Source organism: Haliaeetus albicilla, chromosome 20, assembly GCF_947461875.1.
Source record: "Haliaeetus albicilla chromosome 20, bHalAlb1.1, whole genome shotgun sequence".
Classification (NCBI taxonomy): domain Eukaryota; kingdom Metazoa; phylum Chordata; class Aves; order Accipitriformes; family Accipitridae; genus Haliaeetus; species Haliaeetus albicilla.
In genome coordinates this window covers 32542-51014 of record NC_091502.1, presented here as the reverse complement: position 1 = coordinate 51014, position 18473 = coordinate 32542, and positions in this window count along the sequence as shown.

The following is an 18473-nucleotide window of genomic DNA, read 5'->3' as shown; positions in this document are numbered from 1 at the left end:
ATGTTCACAGTAGTGGGCGACTGGTCTGCAAGCAAATACCCATATTTATCTCTACAGGGATGTTGTAAAAGAGAAAGGAAGGAAGATATCATCATATTAGGTCATGTGCTTCCAACATGTGTATAAATCTTACAGTGGAAATGCGTCTTTAATCAATTAAGGACATTTGGAGCGCCAGGGGGAAGAGGGGGGAGTGATTCTACCTAGTGTATTCCACACTAGCTCTGTAATAAGGCTTGCAGCACCTTACTTCATGCCCAGTCTTAATTTCAGAGCTTTTAGGAATGAAAATTCTAGAAACATTTTATAAGAGTGGGAGATTATACTGTAACTAAGGGTTACCATGATATGCCTCCAGGGTGGTGCCTTAAGGGGGCTCTGTGATGGATGGTGCTACCAGACAAAAGCAGGAGAAAGAAAGTTTGAATCATCTGTAAAACAGATAACAAGCTGGAGGAATTAAAAATATTTGGGATAGCTTTTAAGGTGGCACCTTTGAAAATGCTGGCCTATGTTCTTATGAGGATGCATGGCCCAGCAGAAAGCTCCTGGTTCTCATTTTGACCAGTCTCCTTGTACATTTCCTTCTTTCTCACAGACAGTTGAGTCAGGAGGAAACACAGATCACAGCCAATATTTATTAAACACCTTTTATTAATTAAGCTGTTGCTCTTAATAGAGTCAAGCTGTTGTTATTAATAGCAGATACCCATTTCACGGTGCCTCCACCACCCTGCTCCAAGCGCTCAGGCACATAGCTGCCCCACAGGAGCACAATTTGGGAGGTCCACCCCAGCTCTCCCAGGAGCAGAGGGTCACCCCGGTGCGCTAGTGATGAGGAAGTCCCTTGGGGGGTCCAGTGCTTCATGTGGTGCCTACGTACCCTGCAGTCTCTGTGCACACGTGGCAGCCACTGCCTCCCTGGATGTGGCCAAGTTGCATGGCCACTACTCACAGCAGGCGTGGCTGGCCAGCCCTGTCCCCAGCTGACCCACGTGGATCTACCTCTGGAGCCCACCCAGCTGCAGAGGGCTGCCACACACAGCATCTAGCATGTAGCTGTCTTCTCTCTGGCCTGCTGCTTTCTGGTCACTGTTTCTCCATCCCCACGCAGTTACTAGCAATGCACAAGTCTTCACCCCTGCACATAGTTCCCCGGCAGTGCACGGGAGAGGAGGATGGAGCGCAAGTCAGGAAACCCTGACAGCACTGGAGTGGCTTATGTTAAAAAAGTCTCTTTTCTTAACAAAGCATTGCGAAGATGCAGCTTACCTGAAAAGGCAGACTCACTGACAGCTTTGGAGAGGCCGCCTCTAAAGCACAGCCAGCCACCAGGCTGTCCTAGGAAGGCTGCCAGGTGCTGTGAAACCCATTGTCCTGGTTTCGGCTGGGATAGAGTTAATTTTCTTTCTAGTAGCTGATATAATGTTATGTTTTGGATTTAGTATGAGACTAATGTTGATAACTGTCCTGGTTTCAGGTGAGATAGAGTTAATTGTCTTCCTAGTAGCTGGTATAGTGCTATGTTTTTGAGTTAGGTATGAGAAGAATGTTGATAACTCCGTACCTCGGGCGCCTTCTCTCGGAATTTGTTGGTAATCGCACCCAACCTATGGGGAAGTTGGGGGGAACACTATGTCCCGCTCGTTCACCTCTCCTTCCTCCTTCAGGCTAATTACAGCAGCTTCTGAGAAGTTTGAATATCCCTGGGATGTTCAAGCCAGCATGCTCGTATTGCTATGTCTCCTGAATGTGTTTCAGGTCTTGTTTAGGGCTATAAAAAAGTTTTTTAAGAATACCACCGAGCGATCTGCCCCAAGGCTGGCATGGCATGTGGGAGAAGATGGGCAGGTATCCAGAGAACTTCTCACTTCCAATGGTTTGGAAATTCACTCCCAAACAGCTACAGGACCCTGATGTGATAGAATATTTGAAAGGAAAATGCGGTGCCTATTCCAAAGAGGCACAACTTACTGCCCTGTGCTGGGCCCTGGCCAGTATCTATCAAACACTGCTTGATATTATGCAGCACCCTCAGGGGGAAGGGAGGGAAAACAGACTGACAGGCACTGCGGCTATTCCAACCCTCATGACAAGCACTGCAGCTACCCCAACCCCGGCGCCAAGCGCTGCAGCTGAAGCAGAGAACCAACCTGTGCCGGTGTCAGTCACCCCTATACAGAAGAAGAAATACATGGAGAAATCATTTTGCTTAGTGAGGGATGAAGGTGAACCAGGGTCATCATGAGAACAGGAGGAAGAGGCAGAACCCAAGATAATCACCCGATCCCCATCCCTGAGTTAGCTGCGAGATATGCGAAAGGATTTCGGCTGCTATCTGGGTGAGCACATTGTTACCTGGCTGCTCTGATTCTGGGATAATGGGCCAGTAGCTTGGAATTTGAAGGCAGGGAAGGTGAGCAGCTGGGATCCCTGTCTAGGGAAGGGGCCATTGACAAGGTGGTTGGGAAAAAGACACGAGCCCTCAGCCTCTGGAGGGGACTTCTGTCAGGTGTGAAGATACCCCTTCAAGGAAGATGTTACATGTCACCCAGGCAAGTGGACCACCATGGAGAGAGGTATCCAGTACCTGAGGGAATTAGCCATGCTGGAGGTGATTTATAATGATCCAGATAACGAGCCGTTACCCACAGAGCCAGATGAAGTCCAATGCACACAACCCATGCGGCGAAAGTTTCTACGATGTGCACCAGCGTCATATGCCAACTCATTGGCAGTGATGTCCTGGAAAGAAGGTGAGGGACAAATGGTGGATGAAGTGGCTGGCCGACTCCAGCAATATGAAGGAAGTCTCTCTTCCTCCTGATGGGCCCGTGTCTCAGCTGTAGAGGAGCTGTCCTGGGAGTTCCAGCAATTCAAAGAGGATATGTCCTTCTCCCAACCTGTATGGGCCCACATTGCAGCTCATAGGAGTAAGCATTCCTCTGCTCAAGAGAGAGGAGATAGACGGTACACACCATGGTGTACCCTGTGGTTTTACCTGCGTGACTGTGGAGAGGACATGAGGAAATGGGATGGAAACCCCACCTCGAAAACGTGACCTGCAAGGAAAAGGAATGAGAAAAGAGGATTCCTCCTGGAAAAAATGCCGCTCTGGTTTCCACCTGGCAGTTCCCCAGGCAGAATAGAAGGGCTGAGCCCATTTCCAATCCAGGCATTTCCTGAGAGGCGGGAGGAGTCCAGGTGCTCCCGAGCAGCACCAAAGTGGTGCAAGCGCTTGTCTGAGCCGGGTTCCCCAGGCAGGGCTGCCATCAGAAGCCTGTGAGCACTGACTGCCTCCTGGTTCAACAAAGAGGAGCTCCTCATTTTAATGGAAAGGATGTCCTTTACAGGGCAAAGGGAAATGCTGACTGTGCTGCCCCAAGGGGGCAGATCAGTGTCTGCTTTCGTTCTGTGTTTAGGTTTATATTTAGTTCATTAGGAGCCTCTTCTTTCACACCAAAATCCGTTTTTGTGTTTGGTACAAGAGAAGTAACAGGGACATTGTTTTTCCTACAAACGTCGCTGTTAGGCTTTCGTGGGATAAAAAGTGGCTTCTTTTTTGATCATCGCTCAGCTAGGTCACTGACCATCAGAGCTTTTCAATTGTGTCTGTTTGAGAAGTAAAAGGTGGCTGCAAGAAAGGCTCCAGACAGCTACCTATGAGGGCGCTTCCTCCCCCAAACCCCAGAAGAGCCTAACACTGCTGCTGTTGCATTTCTGCGGCCCTCCAGGAATCCCACTGTGTGTGTAGGGGAAGGATGAAAAAATCTTTGCATGAAGGGTGCCTAAATCAAAAAAAGGCAAACCTGCTCATATCACTGCAATTTGGGAGAGAAAGGGATGAGCTACCAGGGCCACTGCCAGCATACTGACATTAGGCACCAGAGTTAACATTGACTCGAGAGGCCTGGGTAGAGCCCAGACCCCCCTGAAAGCAGCTGCAAGACCTGCCACGAGGTACAGGCCAACTCCGCTGATGCTTCAGGCTCACGCTGGAACCCAAAGAGCTCCAAGCCCCAAAATACAGCTGCCTCTGCAGCGCAGCAGCAGCCAGTGCAGAGCACCGTGGGGAGCTGGAGCAGAGGGAGGGGGCGCCAGGGCCGGGCTCGGCTCCGCTCGGCTCGTTTCGGCCCCGCTCGGCTCCGTTCGGCTCATCTCGTTTCGGCCCCGCTCGGCTCATCTCGTTTCGGCTAGGCTGGGCTCCGCTCGGCACATCTCGTTTCGGCTAGGCTGGGCTCATCTCGTTTCGGCTGGGCTCGGCTCCGCTCGGCTCGTTTCGTTTCGGCCCCACTCGGCTCCGCTCGGGTCATCTCGTTTCGGCTCCGCTCGGCTCCGCTCGGCTCATCTCGTTTCGGCTCCGCTCGGCTCCGCTCGGCTTCGTTCGGGTCATCTCGTTTCGGCTGGGCTCGGCTCCTCTCGGCTCCGTTCGGCTCGGCTCGTTTCGGCTGGGGACGGCTCCTCTCGGCTCCGTTCGGCTCGTCTCGTTTCGACTGGGCTCGGCTCCCTTCGGCTCATCTCGTTTCGGCTCCACTCGGCTCCGTTCGGCTCATCTCGTTTCGGCTGGGCTCGGCTCCCTTCGGCTCGTCTCGTTTCGGCTAGGCTCGGCTCCGCTCGGCTCCGTTCGGCTCGTCTCGTTTCGGCTGGGCTCGGCTCCGCTCGGCTCGTCTCGTTTCGGCTAGGCTCGGCTCCGCTCGGCTCCGTTCGGCTCGTCTCGTTTCGGCTAGGCTCGGCTCCGCTCGGCTCCGTTCGGCTCGTCTCGTTTCGGCTAGGCTCGGCTCCTGTCGGCTCCGTTCGGCTCGTTTCGTTTCGGCTGGGCTCGGCTCCTGTCGGCTGCGTTCGGCTCATCTCGTTTCGGCTCGGCTCGGCTCATCTCGTTTCGGCTGGGCTCGGCTCATCTCGTTTCGGCTGGGCTCGGCTCCGCTCGGCTCGGCTCGTTTCGGCCGGGCTCGGCTCCGTTCGGCTAATCTCGCTTCGGCTCCGCTCGGCTCCTCTCGGCTGCGTTCGGCTCATCTCGTTTCGGCTGGGCTCGGCTCCCTTCGGCTCGTTTCGTTTCGGCTGGGCTCGGCTCCGCTCGGCTCCGTTCGGCTCGTCTCGTTTCGGCTGGGCTCGGCTCCGTTCGGCTGCGTTCGGCTCATCTCGTTTCGGCTGGGCTCGGCTCGTCTCGTTTCGGCTGGGCTCGGCTCATCTCGTTTCGGCTGGGCTCGGGTTCTCTCGGCTCGTCTCGTTTCGGCTGGGCTCGGCTCCGCTCGCCTCATCTCGTTTCGGCTGGGCTCGGCTCCTCTCGGCTCCGTTCGGCTGGGCTCGTTTCGGCTCGGCTGGTCTCGGTTCGGCTAGGCTCGGCTCCGCTCGGCTCCCTTCGGCTCGTCTCGTTTCGGCTGGGCTCGGCTCCGCTCGGCTCGTTTCGTTTCGGCTGGGCTCGGCTCCGCTCGGCTCGTCTCGTTTCGGCTGGGCTCGGCTCCGCTCGGCTCGTCTCGTTTCGGCTGGGCTCGGCTCCGCTCGGCTCGTCTCGTTTCGGCTGGGCTCGGCTCCGCTCGGCTCCGCTCGGCTCGTCTCGTTTCGGCTGGGCTCGGCTCCGTTCGGCTCCCTTCGGCTCGTTTCGTTTCGGCTGGCCTCATCTCGTTTCGGCTGCGTTCCGCTCATCTCGTTTCGGCTGGGCTCGGCTCCGCTCGCCTCGTCTCGTTTCGGCTGGGCTCGGCTCCGCTCGCCTCGTTTCGTTTCGGCTGGGCTCGGCTCCGCTCGGCTCCCTTCGGCTCGTTTCGTTTCGGCTGGGCTCGGCTCCCTTCGGCTCATCTCGTTTCGGCTGGGCTCGGCTCATCTCTGTTATAAACGCTCGTGACAAATTGGAGGAGCCAATTTGTATTGAATAAGAAATCGAATTTATTAGCAAGCGATAAGAGAGCAAAACAGCGCTGGGCGGCCGGGGAGGCAATGCTCCGCCACAGGCCCGCAACTTTATGTTATCATTACATTCCTTATATACATTTCATGTATCCCCTTTCTTGTAAGTCTCCGCCTTGTCCTGCTTCTTCTTTCCTCATTTGTGCAGGTCTGTTTCTATGTAGATTCGGTAAATTTTCTCAAGGATGAGTATCCTTTGATTTAGAATGTCTTGTGATGTGGAGAAATACAGTCTTTGTTAATTGCAGCTGTTGTCCTTCCTTTCCTTATCTAGTAAGTTATAGCCATTGCTTTCCTCCCCCTTATCTAGTAAGTTATAGCCATTGCTTTCCTCCCGTGACCCGTGACCTTCACGCATCACTTAAGCAAGTTTTTATTATTTACACAAGGCATATGTTAACTTTCAATATGTCTCTTCACCCTTCTCGATTTCATGAACAAAGTTAACCCGTTCATTACAATCTCGTTTCGGCTGGGCTCGGCTCGTCTCGTTTCGGCTGGGCTCGGCTCCGCTCGGCTCATCTCGTTTCGGCTGGGCTGGGCTCCGCTCGGCTCATCTCGTTTCGGCTGGGCTCGGCTCCCTTCGGCTCGTCTCGTTTCGGCTAGGCTCGGCTCCACTCGGCTCCGTTCGGCCCAGTGACCCATTTGAAGTTCTTGTTGGCTGTCCTTGAAGTCTTTATTCCTGTCCTCGTTCTTTGATCTTGAAGCTTAACGCAGTTTCAATCACAAGTGGCCAGTTTCAACATTGTTCTCATCTAGCATACAGGAACATGTAGTCATAAGAGCAAAGAACTGCAAAACTTTTGAATAATTACTAATTAATCATTTGACTACACTTTTTTAATTATCTCCCCAGCTACTCTTTGTCTACTGTTTCAACCATAATGTTAATATATGATCATTTATCAAATCTCACTTATACAGTTATCTAGCAGCAAACCAGTTTTCATCAGTCTACCTTCTAAAGGATGTGTTGTATTGTGAGCTGACCTGTTTAGCTCGAGTCCTAATTAGGGCACCTGCTAGCCTCTCCCTTTGCTGGAATTCCTCTACTCATTTGGTGTTGTTTTTTTAATATGCTGAAATACAATTTGTGATTTTAATTTTTCAGATATGTTGTCGTAAGGGTGTGGTGATGCTCAGCAGATGCCCCATCCTGTGGGAGGCACCCCCTCCATGGGGCAGGCAGTGTGGATTATCTGGTGTTGGGTCAAGAACCCAGAGTGGAATTGGTGTTGCAGATTATCACAGACGAGTTTACCTACTGTCGATTACCTGGGTGGAGCCCCTGGTGAAGGTAAACCTCATGCATGCCCCCCCCCAGCCTGTGCATGTTCTTGCGCACATATCTTACCACCACAAACTATCCATCTAACCCACCTTCCATGCGAGTTTTTTCCCATGCCAATTGGTGGGGGGTGTGACCCCCTTCCCCCCACTCACCGTGTATCCCTGAAGTTCCATGTTTTCTTGGTGTCATTTGTGGCTGCTGGGGGGGCGTCGCTTCTGCTGACCCTTTGCTGCATGACTGCAAGGGACATTGTTGCCCTCCCCCCCCCCCCCCGGCCTGTCCTTGTGGGGCATGGCTGCTGCCTGGTCTCCCCCATGTATTTCCATGTTTTTTTGGTGTCTTTTGTGCTTTGGGACTCTTGTACCTGTGTTAAGGGAGTCAGTTGGAGACACACTCAGGGTGACTCTGAATCATTGGCTATTCACAGTAAATAATTTATTTTGCAACCAGAGATATTTTGGAGATGGAATTCTTCAGGGATCTAATTCTGCTTTTTTATTCATTCCTATCCAGAAGCTAGTTCTGGTAGAAGTTAGGTGGTATGCACAGTCTTGCTAGAAATGAAGCATAACCCCAGAGCGTTTTGGCTTTTTTTATAGAAAACTAGAGCATATCAATTTTGATAACAACATTGTCATTGCATTTAATGAGCTAGTTTATTACATAGTTTAGAAGGACATCTATCATTTTCCATCTACACCCCAGAAAAATTAAGTTTAATTCCCTACCCAGTCACATTGTGGATACAATAAGTGTAGCTGTAGTACAGGAGCAGGTATCATCATTTTTAGTAAGGGTCACTTTCTCTGTTCAGGGTCTCATTTGCTGTAAATTTAAGGCAGGTGAGAACAGTGCTGCTGCTCCTCCAGCTCACTTTATAACTTCTGGTGGTTTGCCCTTGCCCTTTCACAGGTGATTGCGCTAAGGGTGGTGGGCGGAGGCTGGGGGTATTTGAGCCACAGCCTCTGCTGAGGGAGCTCGTTGTGCTCCTGGGATTTTCTGGTGTTGGTGCTCAGCTCTTCTTTGAGTCCTTTGCAGCTTCTGAGCTGGCTCAGCCCTTTGGGAAGAGGTGTCTGCCTGAGGTAAGAGCTTCAGGACCAGTCAAGGTTCAGCAGCATGTGTGGTAGAAAGTAACACTTGTATGCAGCTTTTTTTTTTCTCCTTTCTTTTTTTCAGGTCAGTAATTTTGTTTTGAGTGTTCAGGGGTAGAAAGATGGTTTAATAGTATGCATTGTGTTTTCCTGGAATTCCCAACTTTATTGAAACATAACTTTGTTTTTTTCACCAGTTCTGCTGTATTCTGTGTAAGTTGCTGATATCTCTCTTAACGGGACCAATGGTGACATTGTTTGTCAGGGGCTAGGGTGAGCGTCTTGTATGCATCTGTATATGAAGATTTAGTATTTCTGAAGAAAGCAGAAGGGCCGTGAGGCACAGTGCCTTTCAGGCTCTGGGATGCCTCGTCGCCTTTCCTCATTGCCCACAGAATGCCGTGTTGTCCCTAGAATCTTTGCAGCTTGTGGCAGGCCCCTCGTAGATTACAAGCCTTGGGACTTGACTTCATTTTGTGGGCATGTAGCAGAGCTCAGGGTCTCTGGGAAGCTGTAGGTTAGGAGGTGCCCCCAGAATTTGGGATGTGGCTCAGAAGAGCGGCTCCTGAGGAGTAGCCACTGAAGGGGGTTCAGGGGTGCAAATGGAGGGCAGGAGGTGTCAGGAAGCAGTGGTGTTCCTTTCCTGACAGTTGAGCAGAAGAAAAGGGGTTTCTAAAGTTTTGGGACTGCTGGGGAAAGGGAGGAGGGTTCACCAGCCTTTCTCAGATGAGTTTTGCAGTTGGATTTGGATGTCATAGCATCGTAGAATGGTTAGGGTTGGAAGGGACCATAAAGAGCCTCTAGTTCCAACCCCCCCGCAGTGGGTAGGGACACCTTCCGTGAGACCAGGTTGCTCAAAGCCCCATCTGACCTGGCCTTGAATGCTTCCAGGGAGGGAGCATCCGCAGTTTCTCTGGGCAACGCATTCCAGTGCCTCGCCACCCATAGTGAGAAACGTCTTCCTAACGCCTAAACTAAATGTAGCTTCTTTAGGACTGAAGTCATTACCGCCTTGTCCTATTGCTGTACACCCTTGTAAAAAGTCCCTCTGCAGGTTTCTTACTGTTGCGCTTTCCCATCGCGACAATCTAGGAGAAACGACGCATCGCCAGGGACTCGCCCTGGGGAGAAATGGACCAACACAGATACTGTGGATCAAGCAATTTCTCCGTTTATTTGCTGCGTAACATTCGGTTATATACCATAACCATGTGGAAGCCATCTACTGATTGGTTAACTGTTGCGGAGGATCCACAGGGGACATCACACACAGACCAATGTGATCAAGTGAAGCCCATTTACTACAACTTTTAGCACAGTTATATACCTTATGCGCTTGTGCACGCGCCTTATACAATACTCTAATTGGTACAATACCCCGTTTCACGCAACGCTATCTTATCCTCTAGTGGCTGTGCAAGCTTCTTCATGAGGTGTCCAGCAGTTACTTATCTCATTCTTCGTCATCCAGGAGTTGTTTGTCAGGCTCTTCTTATCTTGCTTTTTCCCAGTGTACAAGGACACAGCGTCCTTGTCCGCTTCAGCACTTTGTAAACTTATGCTTCTTCCCAGCTACAGGCTGGATTGCTCACATGCCCTCGCCCAGCCAAGAAATCCTCAACAGTTAACATGTGCTGTCCACGCGCCTAAAGCAATAGTTTGATTGGATAAGGTCTTCTGATCACGTGAATGATTCTTCCTGTCTGTGTCTTGCCTGGTGTCCTGCTTTCAGTCACGTAGGCCCAACTTGTTCAGCTTTTGGTGCTTATTTCATCAAACTTTGTACCAACAGTTAGCCTTCGCTACATCCTTGAGGCCCGCTGCTTGCAGAGGCCTCTGACTCACAGATTGAACAGTCCCATTGTGTCTCTTGTTCACTATGTGTCTATTTTTCTAATTATCCCACAATTCCCCCTCCCTAAGGACAATTGAGCTAAACTTCATTTGCAACAGGTGAGTACAATACGTAGGCTTGCATAGTTTGCTCAACTATTCTATCTAGTATATTTTTCAAAAGCGCTAGAGCACAGGGAAGGATCATACAGATAACAGCCAAAACACACAGACCCCCAACTATGGAAAGACCCCATTTTTTTCAACCAGCCAAACCAATCTTCAGGAACATCTGGAAGACCTACTACCTTTATGGCATCTTGGCATTGTCGAATGATCTCGGCTTGTCGTCTGATGGTTCTCAGCGTGTCAGTGTTGTTTTTAAAGTCTAAACAACAAAATTCTGGAAAAACGGTGGTTTTGGGTTTTGGTGTGATGCTTACACCCTACATCAAATTGGGCCAATAAAAAAAAATCTATGGGTGGGAGTAATACCTGTAATTGATTCATAGTCGTTTCTTGAAGATTTGCTAATTCATCGATGGTTCGAGCAGTGGTGTTTCCTTGTTTTAAAATTAGGCAGGCTAAAGCTTGTATGTTCATTCTGTTTACCCAAGGTCCTACTGGAGTTAAGTGATGAAATTGTCAAATATAGAAAATCGGTGGGTAGACGAACTGTGGGATCACAGGAACCATCCAACTTCTCCATCTGCACACTTCTTTCTCGATGTGTCACGTTGACTAAGTCCTTTTCCGTGGGTGCCCAGGCTTTCAATTGCTCTATGGAACATAGTCCTCCTCGGAGTCCTGGGGGTATCACTTTCCTTGTACATCCAGTTGGATCCATTTGGCTGGCACCCACCTGGGTCCACTGTCTGTCTGGACACAGGCGTATCCTCGCCCCCACTGTAAGATGCGTACCGGTCCTTGCCATTCCATTGTGACTGGATCTCGGTATCAAACTGGTGCTCCTAGCGCGTAGTCAGACAACGATGTAGCAGAAAAATGTCATTGTGCCGCAGTGTGATGCTGAGATGGGTCTGAATTACCCCATGGCATATGATTTAGTACCACGCAGGCCTTGGCTAACAGTTCATTTTGGTAGCTTACAGGTACCTTCTCCCCCTCCCTAAGGCGATCTAACTGCGTTGTCAGGGTTTGATGGGCTCACTCAACCATTGCTTGACCTGTGGAATTGTAGAGTATTCCAGTTGTACGTGTGATGCCCCATTTATTGAGAAATTTGCGAACTCGAGAACTGACATAGTTGGGGCCATTATCTGGTTTTATCTCTTGAGGGACCCCCAAAACACTGATTGCTTGACAAATATGTTGTATGGTGGCTGTCGCATTACTCTTAGTTTCAGCAGTGGGACAGATATAAACACTACAGGTATCTACAGTAACATGTAAATATTTCAGGGGTTTAAAAGGTTCATAGATAGTAACGTCTTGTTGCCAAATTTGATTTGGTTGTAGACCTTGGGGGTTAATTCCCCATGTCCAGGAGTTAGTTTGATGACAGTGTGGACAGGAAGCAACCACTGCTTGAGCATCAGACAAGGGTAGTTGAAATTGCTTTGCTAGTGCCCTTGCCCCTTGATGAAAAAATTCATGAGAAAGTTTGGCTTGTAAAATGGGAATACGTATTGATTGGATGAGGGTTCCTGCTGCTTTGTCTGCATGAGCATTTCCTTCCATTAAGGCGCCCGGTATCTGTGTGTGACTATTAATGTGTGCAAAAAATACAAGGCTTTGTCTTTTTTCTAAAACTGACAAAAGTTCTTGAGCAGGCCCAGTCCCTCCTGGCAAACTTTGTTTACATCGTTGTGTTAATCTATACACATATTCGCTGTCTGTGACAATGTTTAAAGGGGTGGTAGGCCAAGTAGTTAGAGCAGTTAATACTGCATGTAGTTCTAAAATTTGAACCGATCCTTGACTTTTCCAAGTTCTGGTATGCCATCGGTTGTCAGAAAACCAGGCCATAGCTGCCTGTTGGGTCGCTCCAGAGGCATCAGTGAACACTGTAAGGCCTTGGAGGGGTTTTTCTGAAATGGGTGTTTGTGGTTTAAAGGTCAACGATAAAAGGCTTTTAATGAGAGGGTCACCCCTAGCTGGGATAATTTGTCCCATAAAACCTGCTAAGGCTGCTTGCAAACACATATCAAACATTATTAATTGTTCAAAATTACGGGGACTGACAGATGTTGAAATAAATTTAGGATCTCTCCCAGATAACTGCTGTGTTTGCCGTCGTCCTCGAGAGATCGCATCTGCTAATGCCACTAAAAATCGTGGTGCGGCTTGCTTTGGATAACTGGTGTATAGCCACAACAGAGGGCATACCCGTGAATCGATAAATTGATATATCAGTCCATTTGCTCCTTCTCGTTGCATGGTTATATGTAATTCTAGTGGGACTTCTGGGGTATAACGGTTGAGACTCCTGTGAGTCAATTTAGTAGCTATTTGCTGTAACACAGCTTTTTGTGTACTTGTCAATGTTTGAGGAGCTGCGACATCTGGGGTTCCTGCTAGATCTGCTAACAAGGGTTGTAATTCCATGTGTGTAATAGGAATAAACTGCCTTAACCATTGCAGATTACCAACCAGCGCTTGTAGGTTGTGTAGGGTTGATACTTGGTGTTCAATTTGCAGTTTTTTGAGGCTGGACCGCCCACCTCTGAGTGTACCCAAATATTTCACTGGAGCAGTTTTCTGTACCTTTTCAGGTGCTATTTCTAGACCATGTTCTTTAAGAACTTGAATCAAGTGTTTTAAGGTTGTGTTAATGTCTCCCTCCCCACATAACAAAATATCATCCATATAATGATACAGGACCCAATTCTGATGTGTATCTCGAAACTGATGCAACGCACGAGGAACAAACCACTGACACGGAGTTGGGGAATTTTTCATCCCCTGTGGTAACACCATCCAATGATAGCGTTGTACTGGTTCTTGATTGTTGATCGTCGGGATCGTCATTGCGAATCTGGGCTGATCCGGATGGAGTGGAATAGAAAAGAAGCAGTCTTATGTCAATTACCACGACTGGTCAGTCTTGGGGTAACATGGACAGCCAAGGCAGGCCTGGTTGCAAAGGTGCCATGTCTTCAAGGACAGCATTGACTGCCCTAAGGTCATGCAAAAGATGCCAGGCACCTGACTTCTTTTGGATGACAAAAACAGGACAATTCCATGGACTGGTGGTTGGGACTAAATGTCCTTTTTCCACTTTGCGCTGTACTAATAGCTGTAGCTGAGACAATTTCTCTTGAGGAAGGGGCCACTGGTTAACCCACACCGGCTGTTATTTGTTCGACTGCACAGTACAGCTGCAACTGCTGCAACCACAGGTGCCACTGCGGTTTGAGCCTCTGCTTCCAATACTCATTTAATCATATCTGCTACTGAGGCTTTTGCTGGCAACTGCATTAAAATTTGCTTTGTTTGGTCATTTGCCTGAGTGCGAGCTAGCTCTTTTGCAAGAACCGGTTTAACCTCATCTGGTATATCTGCTACCTCAACCGCCTTTTGTAAACGTTCTAAAAAATCCTGATATGGTTCATTAACTCTCTGAATAACCTTTGTATACAGTATGCTTTTCTTTTCAAACTTCCCGATCTTTGCAAACGCATTCCTAGCACAAGTTGAAGAAGCTAGTATCACCCAACCTCGCAATCCAGCCTGATTCTGAGGGGCCGCATGCTGTCTGGTCCCTACTAACTGCTCCATAGTGACTCCTGCTAAATTGTGTCCTGGAGTAAGAGCATCTAACACAACTGCTTCTGCTTCCTCCTTAAATGCCTGCTCCCAAAGGCACATCAAAGGTGCTGTGAGTGCTGCATGCGCCAACTGTCTCAAGTCAAATGGTAGCAATGGCTGAGCATAAATTACATCTAGCAGAGCTCGCGTCCTTGGGCCATTCAATCCATCATCTCTACAACTCATCTGCCATTCTTTTACTAACTTATTGTCTAATGGTTGCCATCTTCGGCCATCGGGAGTAATTAACAACGGACACACTAACGCTCCCCCTTCCTCTGAAGGTTTGAAATCAACACCCTCTAAGACACACTTTTTTGCTATTAATTTCTGTTCAATATTTGCTGCTAAATTTCTAAATTTCGCCAAAACCTCCGTGTCACGGTCCACTCGGTGGACTTGTGATGGTTCGTTTGCTACGATCTCGAAAGTGCAAAATTAAGGTGACCAACACCAAAGGGGATAGCAGTAATCACACAGTAAAACTTTATTGTATTGCCTGCGAGGAGGCACGCAATAGTTAAAGATGGGTGAAAGAAAGGAGAAAAGTAAAGTTTAGAGAGAGGAGAAAGAGAGGTTATAGCTACCGCCGCTGATCTCACGATGTCCTAATGGTCCTGGGTCCAGCTGATGCTGCGTCGTCGATCGTCGTGGTCCTTGGTGGGGAAGCTTCAAACTTCTGTTGTTCAGAAGTCATCTTTTATGCTTAGTAACGCACCTTGCTCCACCTCTGCCTCAGGAGTCTCCGCCCTTCTCAGAATACAATTATCATATCTCTGCCCTTCTTGAGCGAGGCTATCACGCAGGCGTGGGGTCAGTGTCCGAGGCGTGGTAAGTCTTGGAGGTGGGTAGCCTTCGACCAGGAGGTGTGTTTTGGTATTATAATGAGGCAAAGTTCGTCTAAAGTTCATGATTTCTTCATCGATGTTATGGCAACAGTTGCAATCCATCCTTTTTGACAGTAGCTATGCGGTTATCTCTAACAGTTCCAGGCAGGTACCTTCCAGGAACCTCGTACCGCACATTCCATCCTTGGGACCAGCCGCTGCACTCCAAACAGGCCGTTGTCAGGTAGCGTACTGTTCGTGTTCCTGATGACAATGTTGAGACAATGCTGATTTTCTGACCGACTCTTACACCACCTTGTGGCACAACATGGTCATCAGAACGTCAGGACCACTTGGTGGTAGCATGATAAAGTAGATGAAAAAGAAAAGAGAGAGAAAGAGAAGGAGAGAAGATAAAAGGCAATTACAGTGATATCAATTACAATCAAAACTGTTTATCAATTGATTTGGGGATATCCACATTGGATGGGACATCAAGCATATTATATGCGTTCAATATAGACATCAAACGTGTTAACTGATTCATCATTCTCCAGGCTATGGCATACAATACTGCTGACAAAGCCAAACTGATCAAAACCAATATCAAGAGAACCACGATGGGGTGACACGTGTTCAGTATGCCTGTAGCAGTAGGCGACCATCCGAAAAGTGTGTCCCACCATCTATGTTCTGCATCCTTTTGCACTCTTTCTAAAACTGTGTATTTCTTTCACATCATGATGAACAGTTATTAAGGCTTTCTGTCCATTTTCCCTAATTTTTTCCAAAATCTCAACCAAATCCTTGTGTTGTAATAACTGTTTTACCAAAGTGAGATTCATTCCAATGGGTATAGGCAACAATTCATCAATCAACATATAGTTAGATTGCAAAAGTTGGTGAGATGTGACTGGGGCCGAATAGGAAAAGTCACATCTGACAATCTTAGTAAAATTACAAACACAGAAATTTGAATGATTTTTAGTCTCTACAACTACCTCGTCTACAGATAGAGTCACAAATAGTCCTCAAACATACACAGCCTTTGCCGATATATATGAGTACTGTTTCAGGGTTTTCATTAGGATGAATCTCAAAATGGCAGATATTTTGTTCAGTATCTAAACAAATATCTTGTGCCTCAATTGCATTACCTTCACAAACAAATCCTTGTTGTTCTTGTACAATGCAAGATTCCAAATTAACAGTTTGCCATTTTTCATCCACCTTTTGGGCCCATACTCTATGCTCAGAAGGATAGAGTATAGTTCTGTTGTGGTTCAACCCTAATGCAATAATGGGATAAATTTGGTATATGGTAGCATTATATATAGTAAGCACAAAAATTGTAGCTAGGTTTGTAACAGGATCATAAATAAAGTTCACCAGGTTCCACCAGGATTGGAGTTCCTTCTCGAAATCAGTGGCACTGTCCCAAATTATTTTCCGAATTTCAGTGGAGAGAATACCTTCTTCACCTTCTCTTATAATTGAGGCGGCTACCAACTGCATCCATATTTGAGCCTGGATACAACTGAGAGCCAAAGAGAGGTTATTTTGGATCACCCCAAGTGCATCAGTAATCAGTTTGTGGTCCCTTACATTTACCTTTTCCCATTTTGGTAATATATTAGACAACAGCCACTGGTTAGTCCCTAAAGCCAATAAAGAAGATCGCAAAGGCTGTTGTAATTTAGCCAAATCACTAACTGAGGTAGCCAACTTGTTCATTATTACTTCCGAATCGATGCTATTTAAAACTCCCAATCCTGTTCCCAAAACACCGGTTAGGTCTCTCCGTGTTCTTCTCATGGGAAGAGTTTGTTTTTGCAGCCAGGTTGTCCATCCCTCGTAAGAAGTCTTTAGAAAAGGTGAGCAAGCTGGCTGAATGTCTGAAACATTGTTCTGCATCGACAATTCAACTTGCTTGAGAGACCATGCTGGGTTAAACAACATTTGTTGTAGGCCTGTATTTCTGATCACATATGGTCCAATTTCAAAGGTTTTTGGGCTAAGCATGACAATTGGTCGGGTAGTAGGTATTACAACTATTTTAAATTCTCTCCAGTATTTAGTGTTATTTTTACCACACATAACTTTGTAAGAGTATTGTACAGCAGTCAAATTTAGCCAACAGTCTAGGTTTTGATTTTTACACAACAAAATAGGGCCATGTGGTCCAATTCCATAACTGTCTGTGGATTCAGTGTGAGATTCAGTGATCCGTCTGCATCTATTGTAATGTTATTTCCTTGCACCACTGTAAAAGAGGGTATAACTTCATCTTTGTCAGCGTGAAAAGGGTATCTATGCCATTGTGCATGACTACTGCAACAAGCATCACTAGAGGCCTAGTTACAGCATTAATTTTGAATTTAAATGTTAGGCCTGATAGCCCTCCTGTTGGTGGATTAGATCACCAATCGTACACCACGTAGACTGACTTGGTCAAAGTGAAATTATACCAGCAATCTCCTTGTTCCTTAATACAGGATTTGGTGATTTCAACATTAGTGGTACTTGGGTCTAGGGGGTAGTTACCGACATTCTTTTGACGGCAACATGTAATGAGAGAATCCTGCTTGTTACATCTCCATTCTGTAGTAGGACAGAGTTTCGCAGTGATGTTGGAACTAGGGTCCAATAGATTTCCAAAGATCGTAATTGAAGAGGCTTTCTCATGAAGAGATCCTTCCACCTTTCTGCATCCCACTTGGATGTTTTTCTTCAGTCATTCCAGTCAGGACATGGACCCAGTCTTTTTAGTCCCATTCCCCCCACTCAGGTGGGTGGTACACTTCAGAATCATGCATTACTACAGTGGCTAAGTTTGGGAGATGGTCTTTGGGATACTGTCCCATACTCCAAGTATACTGGACAATAGCTTGGGACCATGGCCATTCTGTATTTTTTTGGCTACAGATTAGTGGTGAGATACAAAAAAAGTACTACCAATCTAATTAAGTGATTCATAATTCATGCTGTTCTTGGCATCCCTCAGAGTTCTTCTATAAAACAAAAAGAAAAAAAACTTGCCTCTCTGAGGCAAAAGAGATTAATACTATACAGAAAAATTAAAATGATGGAATTATCCAGCGAGTATTTATCCGATGCTCCTTCCCTAGGGCATCGGATGCTACCCATGAGTATACATTCAGTGGGGTTTTTAGTACCAGTGGCACACTTCCTACGGTGGGAAGTTCTACCAGGACAGGTTGTCCAGGGAAATGTGCTGGATTTTTAGAATCATCTGGTCCCTTTAATGAGGGAACTAGAGAGGGAGCCTTTGCGCAAAAGGCAGTAATTTTGGGGCATCCATTTACCCCCCATCTGTCGTTTACACCTTTGACAGCTTCCCATAGGCGGGCATCCCAATTTCCCTCCTGTGGTTTCAAGAGTCGTTTTAAGAGACCATTTGTTCTTTCTACAATTCGATTGGCCTCTGGATAGTATGGAGTGTGGAAGACCCATTTAATCTCTTTGCTTTGTGCCCAATCCTGTACAATTTTGGCTGTGAAGTGGGAGCCATTGTCAGATTGTATTTCTTGTGGTTTTGGAAAAATTCCAAACCATTCACGCAGTGCTTTCACAGTTTTTTCTCCCATAGCTCTGTTAAAAGCTTCGGCTTGGGCTATCCCTGATGTTATTTCCACTCCTACCAGCACAAAGTGTTTTCCTCCTGATTTCTTAAAGGGGCCTATATAATCTACCTGCCAAGCATCCCACAAGCCTTTACCCTCTCTTAAATGCAGAGGG